The sequence below is a fragment of the Pinus tabuliformis genome, chromosome 4_1 (genome assembly GCF_031772625.1).
Source record: "Pinus tabuliformis cultivar Carrire ecotype Pingquan chromosome 4_1, CPIR1, whole genome shotgun sequence".
Classification (NCBI taxonomy): domain Eukaryota; kingdom Viridiplantae; phylum Streptophyta; class Pinopsida; order Pinales; family Pinaceae; genus Pinus; species Pinus tabuliformis.
The window spans coordinates 606,802,674-606,824,844 of NC_142303.1; positions in this window are offsets into that span (position 1 = coordinate 606,802,674).

Below are 22,171 nucleotides of genomic sequence, written 5' to 3' on the forward strand. Positions count from 1 at the left end.
ATACATTCCCAATATGATACTCATAACCTACTAGTGTAGATTGCATGCAACCCACTAAAAATGAATTTTGCATGCTTTTATTCATTGACAAATATTTCTTCCTTTGACCCAAAGCAAACTTGAAATCCATATGTTTCAAGTAATCCTTTTGACAACATTCACTTGAAATCAGATCACCGATAGAACTTCTACTTGTGAGATATTTTGTCCTAACCCTTATATAATTGGAATATTTTGGATTGATATGAAAAGGTCTACTCCTACTCCTAGATACAATCTTTTCTTGCAACATCTCCCTCATTTCATTATTCTCTGTAGAAGCATTTTCATCATCATTAGGAGGAATATTATACTGACGAACATAGTTAGAAAATTCATCACCATCATTGCTTGGAAAATATTCATTACCATCCTCACTTGAAGGAAATTATTCACTATCAACATCTGCGCTTTTGAAATCCCGACTCAGACGAAATTATTCACCATCTTCATCCCTACTTTTTAAAACCTCCCTTGGAGGATTCAATTTGTCATCACCATGACTACCTTTGAAACACTCACTTAGAGAAAAGGCATTATTCACATCTGTGCCTCTAAAATTATCATTTTCAAGAAACTCTTCATCCTCCCCTTCATCACTGTTTCTCGCATAAACCTTAGGATTATGACTAAGTGGAAAAAATGACTCTTTATTCATTGTCAAATTATCATTTGCACGAAATTCTTCATCCTGCCCTTCATCAGTGGTGGTCTCATAATCATTGGGATTAGGAATAATGGAAACTTTGAATTTATATTTAATGTAAATTTTTCATCCTCCACCTCATAACTAGTGCTCTCATAATCCTTAGGATTAGGACTAAGTGGAAACTTTGAATCTATATTTATTGGAATTTTTTCATCCCCACCCTCCCCTTCTTTAGTGGTGTTCTCATAATCCTTAGGATTAGGACTATGTGTAAATTTTGACTCTTAAAATTCTTCACCCTGCCCCTTCATTAGTGGTGCTCTCATAATCCTTAGGATTAACACTATATGGAAAATTTAACTATGGAAATTCTCCATCCCCCTCTTCATCAGTGGTGCTCTCATAATCCTTAGGATTATGAATATGTGGAAACTTTGACTCTGCAAATTCTTCATCCCCACATTCATTAGTGGTGCTCTCATAATCCTTAGGATTGGGAATATGTGGAAACTTTGACTCTGCAAATTCTTCATCCCCCCCCTTCATCAATGGTGCTTTCATAATCCTTAGGATTAGGACTATGTGGAAACTTTGACTCTGCAAATTCTTCATCCCCCCTTCATTAGTTGTTCTCTTGAAATCCTTAGGATTAGGACTATGTCAAAACTTTGACTCTAGGAATTCTTCATCCCCCCCCCCCCCCCCCCCCCTTCATCAGTGAGGCTCTCATAATCCTTATGATTAAGAATATGTGGAAACTTTGACTCTGGAAATTCTTCATCCCCCCTTCATCAGTGGTGCTCTCATAATACTTAGGATTAGGACTTTGTGGAAACTTTGACTATGGAAATTCTTCATCCCCCCCTTTATTAGTGATTCTCTCATAATCCTTAGGATTAGGAGGAAGTGGAAAAATTGAATCTCTATTCATTTGAAATTTTTTTTGCTACCCTCCATCAATGCTGCTCTTATCATCCTTAGGATTAAGACCACGTGGAATTTTTTCTCTCTATTCATTGTGAAAGAATCCTGTTACATTCATCAAAATGAATAGAGTTGTTTCATAATGAAGATGTTGATGCTAAAGAAAGAAAAACTTCACTATCATAAGAATCCATGACCTTCAACAAGAAGATGTCGAGAGATACAAATTCACTCTCTCCCAATGATAATGTATAGCTTAGAGATTGAAAATTTCCCTCTACAATTTCCCCCCCAAAATTTTTTGCCAAAAATTTTCCCTCCAAAGTTTCCCCCCAAAGCTTTCACTGAAAATTTTCCTTACAAAATTTCGTTTTGAAATATTTCTCTCAAAAATTTTCATCTATAATTTACCTGAAAATATATTACTAAACTTTTGGTCTTGAAAAAATTCACCCTATTTCCTATTCAAAATATTGACAATTTTTTTTGTTTAATGCATTTCTTTGAAATTAAAATAATTTTTCTATTTAAATTATTTAACAATGACTATGTAACTAAATTATTTTTTATCATTAATATTTTATTTTTATCCCACAATGAATGAAAACTAACATAAAGTGCTAAAGCAATCCCACAATCATCGTTCTAAAATAACATTCATTGTTTCTATTCGTCACATCACCTCAAGTCTTCTCGGTCTTGTTATAAGGTTTGGAGAAATTTTGCGAAGGAGCTGCATTGTCATCGATAACACATTCAACAAGAGTTTTACACATTTTAAATGTTAATTTTCTTTCTATTTTGACTATTTAAAGAGGAATTTGGGGAAATTTTGCTATTTTACCGTTAAAACCACATATAAAACTCTTTGTTTATATTTTTATAGTGAAAAAAAAAAAAAAAAAAATAAAAAAATACTCAAATTAGTAAGATTTTTAGGAGAAAATTTAATTATTTTAGTTTTTAGGCTTTTGAAATGAAAAATGGGTGTTGCTTTCTTTTCTTTTTTTTTAATTTTGTTTGGGGAGCATTAAAATTCTTGCATGCAAAAAAAAATCCATTTATTGTTTTTGTTTTATATATATATATTATTTTTTTTTTAAATTGAATTTTTTTATTACACTTTATTAATAAAGTTTATTTATTTATTTTTTAAATTAAAATATATTTTTTGAAAATATGAAATTTCCTTAATTTAAATTAAATTAAAAAAAATTAGATAGAGTTCTATTTTTTTTTTTTTTTAAATTGAGTCGTTATTTTTTTTAATTATGATTTTTTTAAATATAAATATTAGTTTTTCTATTTTTTTTTTTAAATTAAATATTAGAAAAAAAAATAAAAAATTTATTGCCCTCGACCTTTGGCCACTCACTGGGGGCCCAGGTGGGTGGTGGGGCGTTATGTGCAACCCCCCTTCTCGCGCGGTCCCCCAGCTAGCGGCCAAAGCACTGTAGGCTGATTTCGGTGCTCAACCAACGACTAAAGGGCCGCAGTCCAATTCCCTCAATTAGCCTACGATCCTTTGGCGGCTCGCTGGGGGCCCGAGTGAGCAGGCGGGTGGGGGTGAGGTTGCATGTAGCTCCCCTGCCCCCTCCCTCCCCGCTCGCCCGAGCCCCCAGCCAGTGGCCAAAGGTTCGTAGGCCACGCAACCACCCCACTCGCCCGGGCTCCTGGCAAGCGGCCAAAGGGCCGTATGTCACGCAACCCCCCTCTTCCCTCTCCCCTCCTCTGCCTGCCTGAGCCCTCGTCCAATGGCCAAAGGGCCGCATGATGGGGGCCCGGGTGGGAAGGGGGGCTACATTGCACACAATGCCCCCCATTTGCCCAAGCCCCTGGCCAATGGCCAAAGGACCAGTGGGGAAAAACAATATAATTTTTTTTAATAAATAAAAATTAAATTAAAAAAAATATTTAATTTTTTATATGTTATATTAAAATTTAATATAATTTAAAATTTATATATATATATATATATAATTTATTGATTTTAATAATTTAAAATTTTATATATAATAATATTTTTATGAAAATGTCGATACAATTCATTTAATTTTTTTTTTAAATATATATTTAATAATATTTTTTTAATAATTTTAAAAGTATATATATATAATTTGTATATAATAATTTTTTTTATAAATTTTATAATAATTTATAAAAATACATATAATTTAACTTTATATATATATATATATATATATATATATATATATATATATATATATATATATATATATATTGTAAACTTGGTAGATCTTCATTTTTCATCAATTATAAAGCAAATTTACACCACATAGGTTGGCTAGGTGGCCTCAACTTGCTCGGTGGGAAACCAAGTTTGTTGGCCACCTATTTGCATTGTATGCAATCTAGAAACAAAAAAATTTCAGTCTTTCTATCCAAGCTATATAAGTCTCAGATTCTTGTTCATTCTCTAGAGATCTACATACATAAATATTTGCACAAGGAAATGTAAAAGCTATTCACATATATAAACAAAACCATAAAAGTAGACTATATATTCATGTTTCTCAGCAGAAGCGGATTCCACACGCGCTAGATCTTTGACATTCGTCCCCAGCATCTCAGTTTGGACCAGGATACAAGGCAGGTGCCTCTTAATTCTGCCAAGTCTAACATCCTGTTTGTAGAGTTGGAATTGCACCTTCTGGAATTCTTGTTTCTAATTCGACATTCCTTGAATAGTCACATCCATGCCCACTGAAATTCGTTCCATAGGGTTTGCTTGAATTGAGTGATTCTACCCCTCGTGTTTCCAGTGTTCAGGACAAGGGTTCTCCAATTCTCCATATCCATGTTTGTCTCACTCTCCTATTTTATTTCTTCTTCCCAATCCTCTAACAATTTATGAATTTCCTCATTGGTGCCTTCACAGTAGGCAACTTTTGCTTCACTTATAAGCCTTTAAATAGATTTTCTACCTCCGTGTCCCTCGGACGTGCCTGGTTATGTGTCCTTCTTTGTAACTTGGGCTCTCCTTCCACAACCACGGGTTTTCACAGGACGAGCCATGGTTTTTCTGACTCCACCCTATTCATTGCAACAAACCATAAGCCAATTACAATTCAACAAAATACAACAAGGAGATTTCACATGGGTGGTAGAATTACGCACACCAACCCACCTTTCTCAGACCCACCCCTACCAGTTTTAGTGCCCGACCTTTCGGGTCATAGGTTAGAACCCTGAAGGGGTCCAACCCACAACCAACACCAACAAATACACACACCTCTTCTCAACCTTAATTCGGTGTGCTTCTTCCCCTCAGTTCCAGGTTGCTTAGCACCATCGCTTTCCATCTCTCTATCAACCTTGGCTAGCATACCCTTTACCCTCTGCCTAGGACGTGAGAGGAGCACTCGACCCAATATTCCACCATTTCCTGAGCCCCATGACACCACTGTCGCCAATCTGCCTACCATAGCCAATGCCACTCCCTTGCCGGAATTCCTGCCCATAATTCTCAACCTTCTCCCTCATGTCAAGGTTGCAGCCTACCTCTCCACAGCTACGCATGGATCTAAAGTAGTGGCTACCACCCAATGTGTAGATGGAACGACAAAATCTACCCCCAAGGCTCATCTCCCTAACTTTACCATCAGGACTCCTACAAAATGAAAAAATTGGCCCTCTTCCTAGTGCCAACAGAATTCCCATACGGGAAAGGAAAACTTCAAAGAAAAGTGAAATAAATAGCATTCCAAATGGGTGCAAGAGACAAACATAGAAGCAGACATATGCCACCAGCCTATGCCCCCGACGCTTCTCAATTTTGCAATTCTCCCCCATACTTGCCCCCCTCTACCCCATACTAAAACCAGAGAAGGTCAACATTACGAGAGTGGAAATATTTCCGAGTACATACTTGTTACCCTTCATGCACATTCGGTAGGCTTGTTGTAGTTGGTGGTGCCAGAGACCCTATCCGTTGCACTAGTCTCCATGCTCGCAGATGTCCTGATCAACACCAACCTTCACTCCTTCCTTATTACCAAAACCAATGATTTCTTTACTCCCTCTGCCACCTTTCCCTTGCACACTGCATGCCATCATTCAAAGGGCCACCGCACCCATCGCCTCGAGCATGTGGGGGGCGATGGTACTATATGTTGTTGTACAAACCATTACTCCCTTGGCTGAGTGCTTAACTATCGGCTCGCATCCTTATCGGGGTTAACTTTTTTCATATATTTAAATAACAATTATAGCATTAATTTTATTTTTTATTTTTTACTTTTTAAAGTTATATATATATATATATTCTTTCTTTCTTTCTTTTAGGAAGATGGCATCAAGGAAGGTCTCTGTGAATATGTTTGGAACAAGGAAAACAATTCCATCATCTAAAGTTGTAGGTGGACACGCTATGAATATTGTGGAACATACCTGAACAGATAAACATCGTAAAAGTCAACCAACTAGCCCATCAAGTACACCAAAGATTATTTTTGAATGGATTAATTCACGAGAAATAAATAAAACAAATTTTACATGGAATTTTAAAGAGGTTGAGTCTGATGATAGTACACATCTCTATCTATATTGTGGTATGATTTTCATGGGTGAACCATATGAGGTGATAGGCAGAGTACGAGACATATATTTGGTGCCGAATTCAAACATTGTTTATGTTCTTGCAAAATTTCCTAAGTCACATGAAAGGGTTAGATATCGTCTCTCAAAGGTCAAATATGATACAGAGGAAGAATATACACTCTTGTGTGAAGAAATATTATCCAACATTTCAAATAACATTGTAAGTATGCTTATTTATATTTATGTGTTATGTATTATTGTAAGGATCATTAAATTTTTTATAAATGATTGATCATTGACATATTGTATTTTCTTTGATAGGATTTTGCTGAGAGTCTTTCAATGATGTTGTAGGGTATTTATTATGTAGAGCCAAATATTATGAATGTGATCAACAATTTCCATATAGAGTCAGAACAAGAAAAGAGAATGAAGCAAAGATCAACAATCCATGATACTGCAATGGTACATATAGGGGATCAACAAAGAATCCATATGGTGTGTCAATCTAACAAAGGTAAACATGTTTCTTTTGAAGATGTGGCAATTGTAGCTGAAGATGAAGCTCAAAAATATGTTACCATTAGTGAGGAGGAGGTTAGAACTGTTGTTGAAAAGGAGAAAATAAATAAAACACTAAAAAAAAAGGCCCATGGACGTATCTCTTCCACTTGACGATGAGGATATTCTTTATGTAGAAGAAAATATGTTAAATATGAAGAAGAAGATATGTTAACTAGGAAGAAGAAAAAAAAAATTGGTGAATCTGTTAAAATCCTAAGCAACAATGAAGAACAAAGTGAAAGTGCTAAAGGAAACAAAGAAATCATAACACCAGTTACTGATTTAGAGGATGACATTATGAAAAAGAAAACAAACATTTGGAATCACTTGAGGAAGAATAAATTAATTAATGGTGGCAAAACATTTGAGCTTAATGTCACCCAATTCTATAGGCCAGATGATGGACAATCTCAATATCAAATTAGAAAGGCACATCACCTACATGTCCATAATTTGAAAACATTGTTCAGGGACAATCCATATGCACATGTTGTGGATTATGTGATTCTTGTTGATCCAAATCAAGTTCCCAACAAGGAGGCATTTGATAGGAAACATTGTTTTGACTACAATATTATGTAATTGGAGGGAACAATTCAGCAGAGGCCAAAAGACAATTGATCGAGGAATATCCCAGAAACTATCTTTTTGAAACAGTGAAATGCATCATTTATGTTGTTTTAACAAAAACAAAGACAAAGTTATTTGCATGGGATCATAATGCAGATAATGAGTATAGAATTTCTATGACTTTCATCCAAAGGGTTAGATTTATTCATAATAATTTTTTAGAAAAAAGTGGTGGGGATAAGACAAAAGCCAGTTTAAGATTTCAGAAGGAATTTTGTATGAAAACAAGTTATCAAATTGAGGATAAAATCAAATCAAAAGGTGGCAAAGTAAATTCAGAAATATTTAGAGGCATGGATAACATTTTCTAGTTGGCATTTAGAACAAGGGAGATATGGGAATTGATTGATAACATTTTTGACATGTGGGAGAATATTTCTATAAAAAATTAGAAGGTTAAAAATTCAAAACCCATAACATGTAACAATAAGATTGGCCCTAAAATGAAGAACCTTCTAGATGATATGACTATCACACCTTGAAGAACATTGCAAGGAGTGAAGGATGAAAAACTAGGCAAATCAATATTATGTCGTGCGAAGTCAGGTGAATTGTCATTAGAGGAAATGTGCTCATAATTTCAAAAGTAAGTTTGTTGAATTATTTTTACTTTTTATTGGACTATAATTTTCTTTTAAATATAACGTATTTTTGCTGGTATTATTTGTTATACATATCACTATATTAATATTTTTTACTTTATTTATTCAATCATAAGATTTATATGAAAATACAAGAAAATATGGTTAGAATGTTGAATGAAGAGAGTTGGAATGATGTTGTACTCAACTAACTAGAATCAAGTTCTACAACAACACTTAAAGACTTTTATCTTTCATTCAAAAATGTATGTTGATTTTTACACTCATTTTATTGATATGGAATTTTTTATTTATTTTAGTACTTATACATGTATTTGTTTATTTCATTAAAGATGTTGATGAAGGATGCAAATGGAGTACCAAATACTTTCAAAAGATTCATTGAAAAAATTAAGTTGGAAAGGCTGAGAAAGTAGTGTCTTAGGAATTTTGAACTTGATCCTACCCTTACTCATTTCATTTGGAATGGGATGGACACTATCCAATATCAAATAATACAAGGTGATTGTGAAGACATTGCAAAACTCATACCTAAAAGGGAATATACCCTAGTTATTGCAGGCATTCCTCATGGTTTCAATTTCCTAGACATTGGATATGAGAGTGAGTCTTACACTTATCAAGGTTTTAATAAAATGGTTACGGGCTTTCAAGAAGACACAACATCACCACTTTGGGGATTTGTGACATTTCATTCAGACACACAATTTTCAATGTTATTAACAAGCTTCAAGGGAAAAACAAACTCAATGATGCAACTTACATGGTAAGACATTGAAATTGTATGTTTGATTAATGTTAATTCTTTTTTGTACAAGTTATTTGAACTTTTACTATGTCATGTTACGGGCAAAAGTCAAATCTTATTTCTTTTGTAGATCAGTCAATTACAAGTGATTGTGAGTTCATCCATGTTGAATGTTGGACAAAATATGATAGCTATAAGTCTATTCTTCTAAACAAAGTAGATGTAAAGAGTCATAACCAAGTACTAGTTCATGATATTGTTGTAAAAAAGTCAATATATGAGGATAAATATGCAAAAGGAGAGATAGTTTAAATTTACAAAAATCGCAAACATTTATTAACTATCTTATAGATTTATGTTCAAATGAAGGAGATAAGGTTTTGGATTTATTTTCAGGTTCAGGTAAGTTTTATTATATAAAATTGAATTTTAATATTTTCCTTTTTTCCTTTCATGTGTTTATACTAATTTACTTACTTATTGTTTTTGAGCTTGATGATTAGGTACAACACTAGTATGTTGCCTACAAGAAGGAAGAAATTGCATTGCGATTGAAAGAGACCCACTACAATGAAATTTTATTCAACAAAGAATTAATGTTCTTCAATTTCTTCCAGATGCAATGCAAGAAGTTGGTTTGAGGAAATGAGATTTAATGAATCATGTGTGGCAAAAAAGGCAAAGGAATCTCAACCACCATTATATGGAATGACTGGAAAATGACACTTTGGGAGATTTGTAGACATGAAAAATGAATTAGAAGAGGAAAATGAGGAAACTCAAGTAGAAAATATTGTGGAAGAAGAAAATAATGAAGCTGAAGAATATGACGAACATGGATTATATGATATTGTTGATGACATTTAAGTTATGATTGCAAATCAAACTCAATTTTGAGATATCTTCTTTAGTTTTACTTGTAATGTTTTGACTTTGAGATATTATGAGAAGAATGGGCATTTTATTATTATTGTTATATGTTCAATATTTGTCTTATCTAATTTTCACTTTAATTTTTATTTGAATATTTTTTTTTGTTGTTGTAAAAAACTTGTGATTACTATTATTTTTAACATAAAATTCATAAAAAAATGTTATTTTTTAAAGTTTTTTTGTTAGGATTTTCCCATAAAAATAATTTATTTGACATGTCATTTTTGACAAAATGTTTAAAAATGTGTATTTTTTCATTATATCTATATTGAAAATGTGTTTTCTTTGGTCAAATGTTTAAAATTATTGTTTTTGAGTGACAATTATTTGATGTTAATTGAATTTTTGTTTTCTAGGTAAAACTAAATCTATTGATAAAAACATAATATACAGTGAGGCACCGGCCTCTGCGGGACTAGGTCAGCCATATGACCATTTTAAACATCAAGTTTTAAAATCGAGACTACCCCAGATGGGGAAACCAGTCGGAGAACGAGATAAAGATAGGTTCATTCTACCCACGCAGGGGCTACAATTCCAGAACTCAAAATTTACTACCAAAATTGACCACTGTAAAAAGACTGTAAAATTCAAAAAAGGCTGCCAAAATTGACCACTGTAAAATTCAAAAAAGCCGGCCAAAATTAACCACTATAAAACGAAAAAAAAACAAAACTCAGAACCCGAGCTTGACATGTGACCTGTGGCATGCAACTGTAAAGTGTCTTAGGATGGTGGCTTCTCTTCCACGATTGGACACCAGCCATACTCTTTTGAATCAGATTCCTTTGCCTACCTACCACCTACGGTGTCCTGTGTCTCTCAGTCTTCCACCTGAATGCCTTTGTCTTTGCTGGTGGCGTTACCTCCCGAAGTCTTCTGTTTGCTACTGGATGGATGGTCCATGGCTTTCTGTGGGTGGCTGGAGCTTGGCTCCCCTTGAATATTGACGTGTGAAGGAGGAACCTGGTACATCTCAGGGCTGTGTTTTGTATCTATGCATGAGCCAGTTACTTCCCTGAAGTCCACCGAGACGGTAGCAATTATTTCCGGCCTATCCATGGAGCAAAGAAAGAGAAATTGAACCTGCTGGGAAGTAGCAGTGAAATTGGTGTGCTGGGTGGCTGCATCAGTACAATGAACCTCATGGGAGCCAGCTCGTCCTTGGCCACTGCGAGTATCCGGATATCTGCCATAGAAGCAGGAAGAGGAAGGGCTGGGGGGCAGGGAGGCTGAAGGGGAAGTTAAAATAAATGGAGGCTATGACGAGGGGCGGATGGCACTGCCACGACTACCACCTCACCTGCATTGCATTCGATGGCGTTGACGCATGTTTCTCTGGGTTGGAAGCCGTAGTGAGAGTTGAGCCAAAGTGGCAGGGAGCGGGGCAAGTATAGCGGAGGGGAAATTGTGAAGAATAGGGGGAATCAAGTTAGGGCCAGAGACAAGGGCCGAGACCTCAATTTGCAGGGCGCAATGAATGGACTGAGAGAAGTGATGACCATTGCCCAGGTCGACACAGCAGAGGAGTCTACAACGTCTACCCATTGCGGTGTGAAGGCTTGGCTCTGCTGCGGCAGGGTGGCAAGAGCAACTCAGAGGTCAAATGGAGAATTGTAGAGGGCTTGGCTCCATATTTCTATACTTGCAGGGGATGTCTTGATCTGCACAACGGGTTGATGGTGCCGGCCGAGGGGCAGTGGCCTGCCTTAAATTCCCACAGGGAAAGCTCAGGTTACCATGTGGTTTAGCCACCTGCTTTTCCGGTGGCAAATCTGCATTGAATGCTCATTTGCCACCCGCATCCGAGGGTGCTGCATCCATTTGCACCAGTGTGGTGTATTCCTGTTGGTGTGTGGCATCTTTTATAATTTCGAGCGAACCTGTGTATAGAGTTTGATCACTAGCCACCCCTAAATTGGCTAAGAGGTCGGCCACTTTGTTGCCATTTCTCTTGATGTGTTTGAAGGTGATTTCTCTATTAGCTGCAAGCCAATGCTCAATGAGTTGCAAATGAGCTGCAAGTCTCCAGCTACATGATAGCTTGTTTACTGGAGTTCCCTGAGTAATTTGATGGGCCATATTGATGAGGATTTATGAATCTCCTTCAATTATTAAGGGAAAGTAGCCACGCTGCTGAGCGAGTTTGAGACCTTGCCACAATCCCTCCAGTTTAGCCGAGTTGTTCATGTCCCATCCTGATGTGCCTAGGAAAAGTAGCAAAGGATTTCCATAGTGATCCCTGAAGATTCCTCCATGTCCGGCCTGACCTGGATTGCCTTTAGAAGCACCATCAAAGTTTAGCTGGGTAAATCCTGGAGGCAGAGGGCACCATTTGCTGGAAGAGTGGTGGGAAGGGATGGATCTATTGGGGTGCTCTTGAGTCTGGATGAGCCTGAGGTTCCAATTCATCCATATAGTCCGTTCTTGCGGATCGGTGGGAAAGTCATCATCGCTCCAAGTTTGGAGTGCTAGAGTTTCCTGAAGGTTGCTGCACAGATTGCTCCATATGATCTCTATGGAGGTGGTTTGATTCCTGAAGATACGCCGATTCCTTTCCTTCCAAATTGTCCAGATGAGGAGGCCTAGAACAATTCTCCATAAGGAGTTAAGTAGGGGACTTTTGTACGGGTTTTTAGCCCAGTGACGAATGGTTTTGGTGATGTCTTCTTTAACTCTACCATCTTTTTGACATCTAAAAATTGTTTTTTCCCAAAGTTTGTTTGCCAAATAACAGGAGTCCATGAGATGCTGTATAGTTTCCTCTTGTAGCTTGCAGTTGGGGCATCTTGAGGGGCCATGAATTTTTTTTTCTTAAGTTGTCCCAAGTAAGAATTCTTTTATGACATAGCAGCCATAGAAATGTGGAGATCTTGGGCCAGATTTTAGGAGACCACACTTTGTCCCAGAGAGGGTCCTTGTTAGTTTGAGTATTAATCATAAGGTTGTATGCCTCTTGTGTGGTGAAGGTTCCATGTGGTTTGTATCCCCAACATAGGATATCCTTTTCTTCAGAGAATCTAATTCTCCTATTGGTTAGCTCTGTGTCCAAATCCTTATACATTATCTTTGTACCATGCTTGATGATGTGTTTTGCTTTGCACCATTGTCTATATCCCTGATTGAGGGTGGGAATCCAGTACTAGTTGACCGTTTCCCAATTTTGTGGAAATGAGATTAAGCTGTTGAGTTTGGGTCTTTGCTGCCATGAATCCATCCAAAAGCGAGCACTATGCGGTCTCTTATTTCCCAAAAGTTGTGCTGGTGGATCATATTTCTGTGCAATCTAGTTGCATTCGAGATTAGGGAGCCCTTACCTATATCTTGGAGTCTGATTAAGTCTTCATTCAATCTATTGTTGGCATATTTGGCTTTCCATAGGATCGCCCAGGGTGTGTGCGGAGCTGAAAGCCACTTCCACCAGATTCTTGCTCCCATGACTGTGTTACTGTGTTGAGGGTCCTGAAGACTGATTCCCCCAAGGTTTTTTGGGAGGAAAATTGTCACCCATTTGACCAATGCCCATTTGCGATTATGTCCCACCAATCCCCATAGAAAGTTCCTTTGAAGATCTTTGATTTTTTTAAGAACCCATTTAGGTGCTGCTAAAACAGAGAAGAGATAAAGAGGCATAGATTGCAGTACAACTTTGATGAGGATTAGTCGGCTTGCCATGTTTAGGGCTCTAAAGGTCCAAGAGGTGAGATGGGCTTCAAGCTTGTCTAGGAGCAGTTGCCAAGAGGTGTGCTTAAGGGCAGAATCAGTTAAGGGGCGCCAAGGTACTTGGAGGGGAGAGAGGCAATAGAGAATCCCAGAATGCGGGCTATGGAGGTTTGAGTTATGGTGGGAGTATGAAAAAAGAAGATCTGGGATTTAACGGTGTTGATGCTGGCTCCAGAGGCTGCTGAGAAATCATCAAGGAGGGATTTGAATTTCTGGGCTTCTTGGACCAAGGGATGCCCAAATAACATGTTATCGTCCACAAATTGCTGGTGGGTGATGGCAGGGGAATTATGAAGGGATATACCTCTAAGCTGATGCTCCTGGAGGGCATGTTTGATGGTCCTGCCCAACCCTTCAGCCATAAGAACGAAGAGGAATGGAGAGAGGGGATCCCCTTGACGGATGCCTCTTGAGGGTTGAAAGGGGGTGGAAGGAATTCCGTTAACCATAATGGAGAAGAAAGCTGAGGAGATTAAGCTCATGATCCATTGTACCCAAACATGTGTGTTATTGGGAAATCTAGTGTCCATTCAGAGCTGCTAGTCCCACTAAGACGGGTAGCTATCTTAGAAACAAACAAACTAAAGTTACTTGCGTTTTCCTTTATGAGAAGTAGATGAGAGAGAAGCAGAGAGTACCAACCTCAGTCTTTCGCTTGGCTCCTTGCTTGTTTCCTCTCCCCTCTGACAAATCTTTGCCGCTCCTTCCTTGCTTGTCACGCTTCAAAGAGCACCTGTAAAGTCAAAGCAGCATAATACCATCAAAGCACAGAGATCTACAATCATAAACAATATAGGACCAGATATATATTGACCACACAAATGCATATATCAACTCAAACATACAAGAATGTGGAGGAAAACTCAAATAGCTTTATTGATAGAAAGAGTAGAAGAGAGGATTACAACCCATTGATCTGACCCAGTGTCATCCTCCCAGCATGAAATCCCTTCTTCACCTCATGAAAAGCTTAGATCACCCAACACTATGATGTTCCACAAAGAAACCAACAACACTTCCTTACAAAATACAAGATTCCAGCCTCTGGATCTCTAGGATGAGGGATCCATATATAGATGTTTACAGGTGGGTGAGTTAGCTTCTGAGATTTTGATTAGTTTCCTCTATCTGATAGTTCTTGGTTCCACTTGGAGATTCATGATCTCTTACTCATCCCTGGGCGAATTCAGAGAAGCAAGTGTCAAATGGGCAGTTTCTAGAAGATTCTATGGGTTTCCACCTAGCCAACTGCTTCTGCCATTTGTCTTCTCTTTCTCATTGCACCCCACAAAAGGGATTTTTAGTATGCATCGCACTTTTGCATGTGGCAAGTGAGATGCATCGCACCCTTAGCACTGAGCAGTTTGTATGGTCCAGTTTTGACCAGTTCTGAGCAGTTTTTCATGGAGAAATTCTGGGAGATGATGTAATCAATTGACCTTGCTCCTTTAGGGTATGAAACAACACTTTTAGGGACTTAGAATCCCTTGGTTTATGGACATATGCGATTGGGGTTGTAGTGCCCAAATATGTCTATAACAGTTGCCCCCTAAAGCATGAGGTCGTAAATATTTCTGATGTCGGGTGAAATGATTTATCATGAGGATCCGAGGTTTTTCAAACTAGAAGGTGACTTGTAATAAGATACAATACAATACATTATCTTCATAATATTTTCATGATCTAGCTGAGGCGGGCATTCCCATGCTTAGCTTTACAAATTCATTCTCATGTACATAGGACAGACAACCATCTGTGTGGCAGGCTGATGATTCTGGTAGAGCCATCATCCTTTGGCTTGGATGATTATCTGTGCAGTAATGATGTACATTTGATGTCTTTATTTTCCCGAATATATCGCAGCCCAGATGGATGAAACTAGATTCGGGGTCTTCAAACTCGTTCAATCTTTGCCCAAAGTACAAGTCGATCCATGTGAAAAGATGTTCTGGAGTCGAACATGGAAAGACATCACCTGATTACCAGCCAATGATGTAAGCTGTTAATAGGCGCGAGAGGAATCACCAATAATGATAATGACCCTCAAGGTATGACAGTACAATTTGTGTGGTGTGAAAATGAGACTTGGCGTCGAACACCACACAAAATCTTTCGGTTGAAGGCCATTGATGTAAACCTGTCGCCAGAAGTGAGAAACTTGCCATTGAGGCATGCAAGCTTCAAAGTATTGAAAGGGTTGTTCCTAGGTCGAATTCTTGGATAATGAGCTGATGTTGACAAGAAGTGACCCATCGTAGGAGGGCATTAATGAATCCCACATCTACGACACGGAACAGAGCAAATGATTTTTTGGAGGTGAAAACGATCTGATGATACAAGGTTCAGGGTGGTGGTCATGAAAGAATGAAGCGTGAAGGTATTGCAGCAGATGAGACACAAGTTGGGTTGGTGAATTCTCTGAGCGACTTCTCTTGAACATATCGGCAACACTGAAGTGGATTGGTAGCGTTAATGCCAAAAATGGATGGTGTGGTGGACCAATGGTAATATGACCGGTGAACAGAATAACCCAACCCGACTCAATCATGGTGATGGAGTGAAGCTGTCATGTTCAAGAGCGACTTGCTACCAATATAGTTTCTTCAAGTTTTCTTCCCAATTTTTCCCCAGTCATTTCTGACTAGTACCTCTTTATTTTTGTCAAGTTTGAGGAGGATAACATATGATTTTTCTATAATTTTCCCTTCAGGAAAACCCGTCGCTATGTTTTAACGAGCCTAGCAATAGTGAGACTCGCTCTTGTCTGCATGGACAAATTTGTCGCTATTGTTTTAACGAGTTTAATGAAAAATATAACTTGGTCCTTTTCAATTTTAGAGAGTCTAAAATAGACGGAAAGGAAACTCCAGTAATCCTTTTTCGTCATATAATCCCTTAAGTCCGAAAAAGTATAAAATAATACGAAAGGGATGAATTTTCGATAGTTTTAATGAGCCAAAGAAGACAAGCGCTTGATCTTTTTGTGTAATGATCCCTCAGGTCCAAAAAGATTAAAATCTAGAGGAGGGATAGCACTTCCGATCATTTTAATGAGCTGGAGAGGCCAATTTCTTGGCAATGTTTTCATATTTTACGAGTCAGATGAAAAGAGCTTAAAGGAGACTCGTTTTTCGAGGAACGAGTGATATTTTCAGGTAGCAGTTGGTTCCAGGTAAGGTTTGGAACTTTCCAATCATGGCAATGTAAATAAGATGGCTAACATAATTACTCGTTGTAGGTGTTCCTCAAAAGGGGTAAACAATCAAATAGAGGCGTATGATCGGCTAAAACAGAGTGGAGGTGATGGTAAGAACACGACCAAGGCTCAAAAGCTGATGATAATGCGTTCAATGGTTATTTACTGGAGGCGGGTTCATTTTTTAGTGAGCTTAAAAACTGGTGGAACATATGCTCATTTCTAGGTTTATTTTTTAACGAGCTTGAAATTCGCATACAATTGCTCGTGCCAGTCGTATAATAATGATGTTTCATCGATAGGTTCATTTTTTAGGGAGCTTGCACCATTTGAAACTTTGCTCCGGATCCTTTCTTTATGTAAGCTAGGAATGACCAATCCTATGAGTTTAAAGGGTTAAGAACCTACAAACTAAGAAAATAAATGGTCGCTTTTCACTTTCATGCAAAAAGGTTTTCATGCTCCTAGGTATAATGAAGTAGAGTTTCCAAGTTACCCTTCAATTTGCAGACAAAACATTTGCTCTGTCGGGAAAGGCCTACCTTCTGACGGAGGTATCTTATTCCAGTCTAAACCCATTTTCCTAAACAGATGGGTGTGTCAGACTAGTAATATTCCTACGCGGACATCCACCTTATAATTGGGGTTTTCCTGCTGAAGCAGACCAGGGCGCATGCCCCCTAGGTTTCAGTCACAATCACCGAATCACTCACGCTCATCAGGTGGATGAATTGGAGATTGATGAGACATTTCTTGCATAAAAAGACCAGTTAGGGATGGAATTTGACTATTAGCTATGTGTGAGCTGGGGAATGAAAGCTGGTCTACGAGCTAGAACACTCTGCCTTTATGTGGAAAACACATCACTTGAAAGTGTGAGGAGACAATGGCTCCCATGCTATAAATGTAGTCACGCCCAAGGAGTAGATTGTAATATAAAGGTCCTTGGACTACCATTACGTTCAAATAAACAGTTTTCCTTCTCAAAGTTATAGGAAAATTTGGAAGGATCCCTAATGGTCGACTGGTTCCTTTGTCGAAGCCTATCAGATTTCGCATCTCAGGTAGAAGCGATGGCGAACCAAGCACTTTCCAAGCAGTTGAGGAAAGGATACTCATAGAAGCCCCTTCATCTTTGATAGTACCGACCATGACCATTCTTTAAGCTTGTACTATGATTTGGAATGGTACATTAGATGGTAGACGGGGTCTGCCTAGTAGATTCCAATTGAAGAAAATGACTAGGTTGCTTGGAGGTGGGACCGAATAAACGGCCAGATACGTCTCCGAAAAACTTCCTTCCTGCGGTAAAGGAATGGGTAGGTTGCCCCCATGTTCATCGGAGCTTGTGTTTACAAAGAGAATTTGAACGGTGTCGTTCTCATTCTCCTTGGTGACTATATCATCTGAAGGTGGACCTTCTGAAGACAAAACTGGGTCGACTGCCGTATCGACCTATTGACTTTGGTCCGGTGTGGACTCAGAGGGTTTATCTTCAATGAAAAATGCTTCAACCGAATACAAAGGTGTGTCAATTGGATTTTCAACTAGCGATGGACTCAGCAAGAGTTTCTTGTATCTAGGAGGAATCCATAGCAGTGAAGCAGGACGGTTATCCAAGCCTCTTTTAGCTTCATCTAGGAAGGGACAACGGTGGATGGCATGATCACCTTCACATAGTCTACAAGGAATTTTATATCTTCCCCTCTGTCCAGTGACTTCGTTTTCACTAGTGGACAACGTACTTTCAACATGATTACCAGAGATTGAGGACACCAGATTGTGCAACCAAGGAGACCATTCCCTTAAGATCCATGGGATGCAAGGACAATCTTGATGATAGTGGTCCCCTTTGCAAATGACACATGGAGATTTAGGTTTGGATGGTGCAGTGTGTGGATTTTCGCTAGACGATGTATGGTTGCCCCTTTTGGTCATTGACTCCTTCTTCTTCTTCTCCTTCCCTTTATTTTTCTTCTTAGTTACTTGGTTTTTAGTTTTACCAACTTTACCAAGCGAAGAGGAAGGAGGAGAGGGAGACACAAACAAAGTAGAAGGTTGGGGGGTAACTTTAGTATCATCTAGCTGCTGATTTGATTTCTTAGGAATCACGGTGCTTTGAACAACAAAGGTTGAGAAGAGCCATACTGGCAGGCCAATTTTCAGTCATGGAAGGGACAATGTGGCCATATGAGGTGCACTAACATCTCCCCAAGAGGAGAAAGGACTAGGATTTCCCCCAAGGGGAAATCCTTGGTTGGTGGACTCCATTTTCTCAACCTAAGATCAACGAGGGAACAATGATGTTATTCTGATTAAAATAAATTTTATGACACTTTGACACAACTTGCTTTTTCAATTTTTAAGAGTCGATAAAAAAGCTAAAGATGACTCTAGTCGCCTTCGATTTTTAATGAGCCTGAAGTGACAAGTGCTCAGATGGACCTTTTCTTTTAAGGAGTCTGAAAAGGAACGAAAGAGACTACTCTGGAAATCTAGACAGAGGGATTACCAAACCAATTGTAAAACTGCAGAATACTTTTTATGGTACGGTAGTCAATCTTCCCGAATGCTGTGTTCAATGCATTGCGATCGATAGGGCAGCAGATACCGCTTCCTAAGGATAAAGGATATAACCTATTGTGGTCTACCATTATATACTCAATGGTACGTGGGAGCACAAGTCCATACTTGCACTTGTCGTCTCAAAGAGGAGGAATCACCCAACCTACGATGAAAACGATAGTTACCAGGCTTTACGACGCCGGAATACATCTCTAGCCTAGACTTCTAAATGTTGTGCGTTAGGTTCCAAAGCGTTTTTATGTTCATTGAATTTATTTTATAGTTGATCTTTCTTAAGAAGTTTTCCTTTAAGGTTCACCGCGTGATTTAGATATAAAATTCCTAAAAATGTAATCTAAGATGATAAACAGTCATTTACTCTTCTTTTTGCAATGAAAATCCTAGCTACTAAGGAAAGAAAAATGAGATTCTTTCAACATAGAGCAGAGAGCACACACTAGATGCACTGTCCTAAATCAAAATCAACAAGTAGTCTAAATGCAAATGCACATGCATGTATTTTTTTTCTGCTTTCTTAATGTGTGAATGACAAAAAGAATGCTAAGTACAAATCTAAACTATCTTTTCTCTCAAAGCGATAGTACTAACAATTTTCTCTTGAAAAGATGAAAGGAAGACGAAGACAACACTTTGCGATTTCAAATTCAAAAAACGAAAGGAAGACTAAGTCGACACTTTGCGATTTTGAATTCAAAAAATGAAAGGAAGACTACTTTGCGATTTCAAATTCAAAAAATGAAAGGAAGGCTAAGACGACACTTTGCAATTTTGAATTTAAAAAACGAAAGGAAGACTAAGATGACACTTTCAACTTCAATTTGAAAACTACTTTCGACACTTGAAATACTATCAATTCAAATCAAATACAATGGTAACAGTGTAATCGACCATAAAAAAGAGTAAAATTCTTTTCTTTGACTGAAAACGACACTTGTGACACTTCCAAATCAAAAGACGACAATTCAATTAAGCTACTTCTTTGTAAAGGAGAACTGTAAATGGAAAAAAATACATAAAAACATTTACAATTCTTTGTACAATGGAGGCTAAATAATGCAAAGGAAGGGAGTTCCAATAGTGGTATACTGATCTCAGACAACAAAACTCCTGAATAAAGCTGAAGAGAGTGAAGAAAAACCAAAATCTGGAGGCAGAAATAGTCTTATTTGATCATCGCACTTGTAACACAGGGAAACAGGGATGCATCTCACCTACTTCACATGGGAGGTGCGATGCATCCAGACTGTCAAAATGAGATAGTGTGATGGTCCAGGGACAAGACTTTAACTTGGTTTTTGGTCATAGTTTGCAGCTTTGTTCAGGGATTTAGGATGAGCTAATGATAGTCAGTAAATACAAATCATAGGGGCTGATCTAATGAGGTTACTTGAGCCACCACCAGGGAATTTAGGATGTTTGCAAATCAATTGTTCAGTTTATAAACAAAACCCGGAGATGGACTGAAGCAGCATTGATCTACTTTTCACTTGCATAGCAAATTCAGTTCGAAGGCTAGCTGGCTTAAATTCAGGCTCCGTCTGTAGTTTATAAAGAAAACAAATATAAACAAGAAAACAAGCTATTCGCTCCCTAGTGGAGTCCCCATTTTGTTATCAGGAAATCTAGTGTCCATTCAGAGCTGCTAGTCCCACTAAGACGGGTAGCTATCTTAGAAACAAACAAACTAAAGTTACTTGCATTTTCCTCTATGAGAAGTAGATGAGAGAGAAGTAGAGAGTACCAACCTCAGTCTTTTGCTTGGCTCCTTGCTTGTTCCCTCTCCCCTTTGACAAATCTTTGCCGCTCCTTCCTTGCTTGTCACACTTCAAAGAGCACCTGTAAATTCAAAGCAGCATAATACCATCAAAGCACAGAGATATACAATCATAAACAATATAGGACCAGATATATATTAACCACACAAATGCATATATCAACTCAAACATACAAGAATGTGGAGGAAAACTCAAATAGCTTTATTGATAGAAATAGTAGAAGAGAGGATTACAACCCATTGATCTGACCCAGTGTCATCCTCCCAGCATGAAAGCCCTTCTTCACCTCATGAAAAGCTTAGATCACCCAACACTATGATGTTCCACAAAGAAACCAATAGCACTTCCTTACAAAATACAAGATTCCAGCCTCTGGATCTCTAGGATGAGTGATCCATATATAGATGTTTGCAGGTGGGTGAGTTAGCTTTTGGGATTTTGATTAGTGTCCTCTCTCTGATAGTTCTTGGTTCCACTTGGAGATTCATGATCTCTTACTCATCCTTGGGCGAATTTAGAGAGGCAAGTGTCAAATAGGCAGTTTCTAGAAGATTCTCTGGGTTTCCACCTAGCCAACTGCTTCTACAAATTGTTTGCTCTCGCTCATCGCACCCCACAGAAGGGCTTTTCAGTATGCATCGCACTTGTTGCATGTGGCAAGTGAGATGCATCGCACCCTTAACAATGAGCAGTCTATATGGTCCAGTTTTGACTAGTTCTGAGCAGTTTTTCATAGAGAACTTCTGGGAGATGATGTAATCAGTTGACCTTGCTCCTTTAGGGTATGAAACAACACTTTTAGGGACTTAGAAGCCCTTGGTTTATGGACATATGTGATTGGGGTTGTAGTGCCCAAATATGTCTATAACAATGTGAGAAACCAAAGGCTGTTAACATCGATTGAATGTACACCCAACTCAACTTATCAAAAGCTTTTGAGAGGTCGATTTTTAGAAGCATACCTGCTTTCTTGTGGTGCTTGAGAGAGTGGATGATCTCATGGGTGAGGATGATGCCATCTATGATTTTCCTTCCTTCGACATAGCCCGATTGTTCTGGTGAGATGAGCAGGGGAAGCAGCGGCTTCAAACGGGAAGCTATAACTTTAGATATGATTTTGTAGATGACATTGCAAAGGGCTATAGGCCTGAATTTTTCCGGAGTATTAGAGTGTTCCTCCTTGGGGATGAGAGTGATAAATGTTGCATTCAGAGAGGGTAGCATCCAATGAAGTGTTCTAGA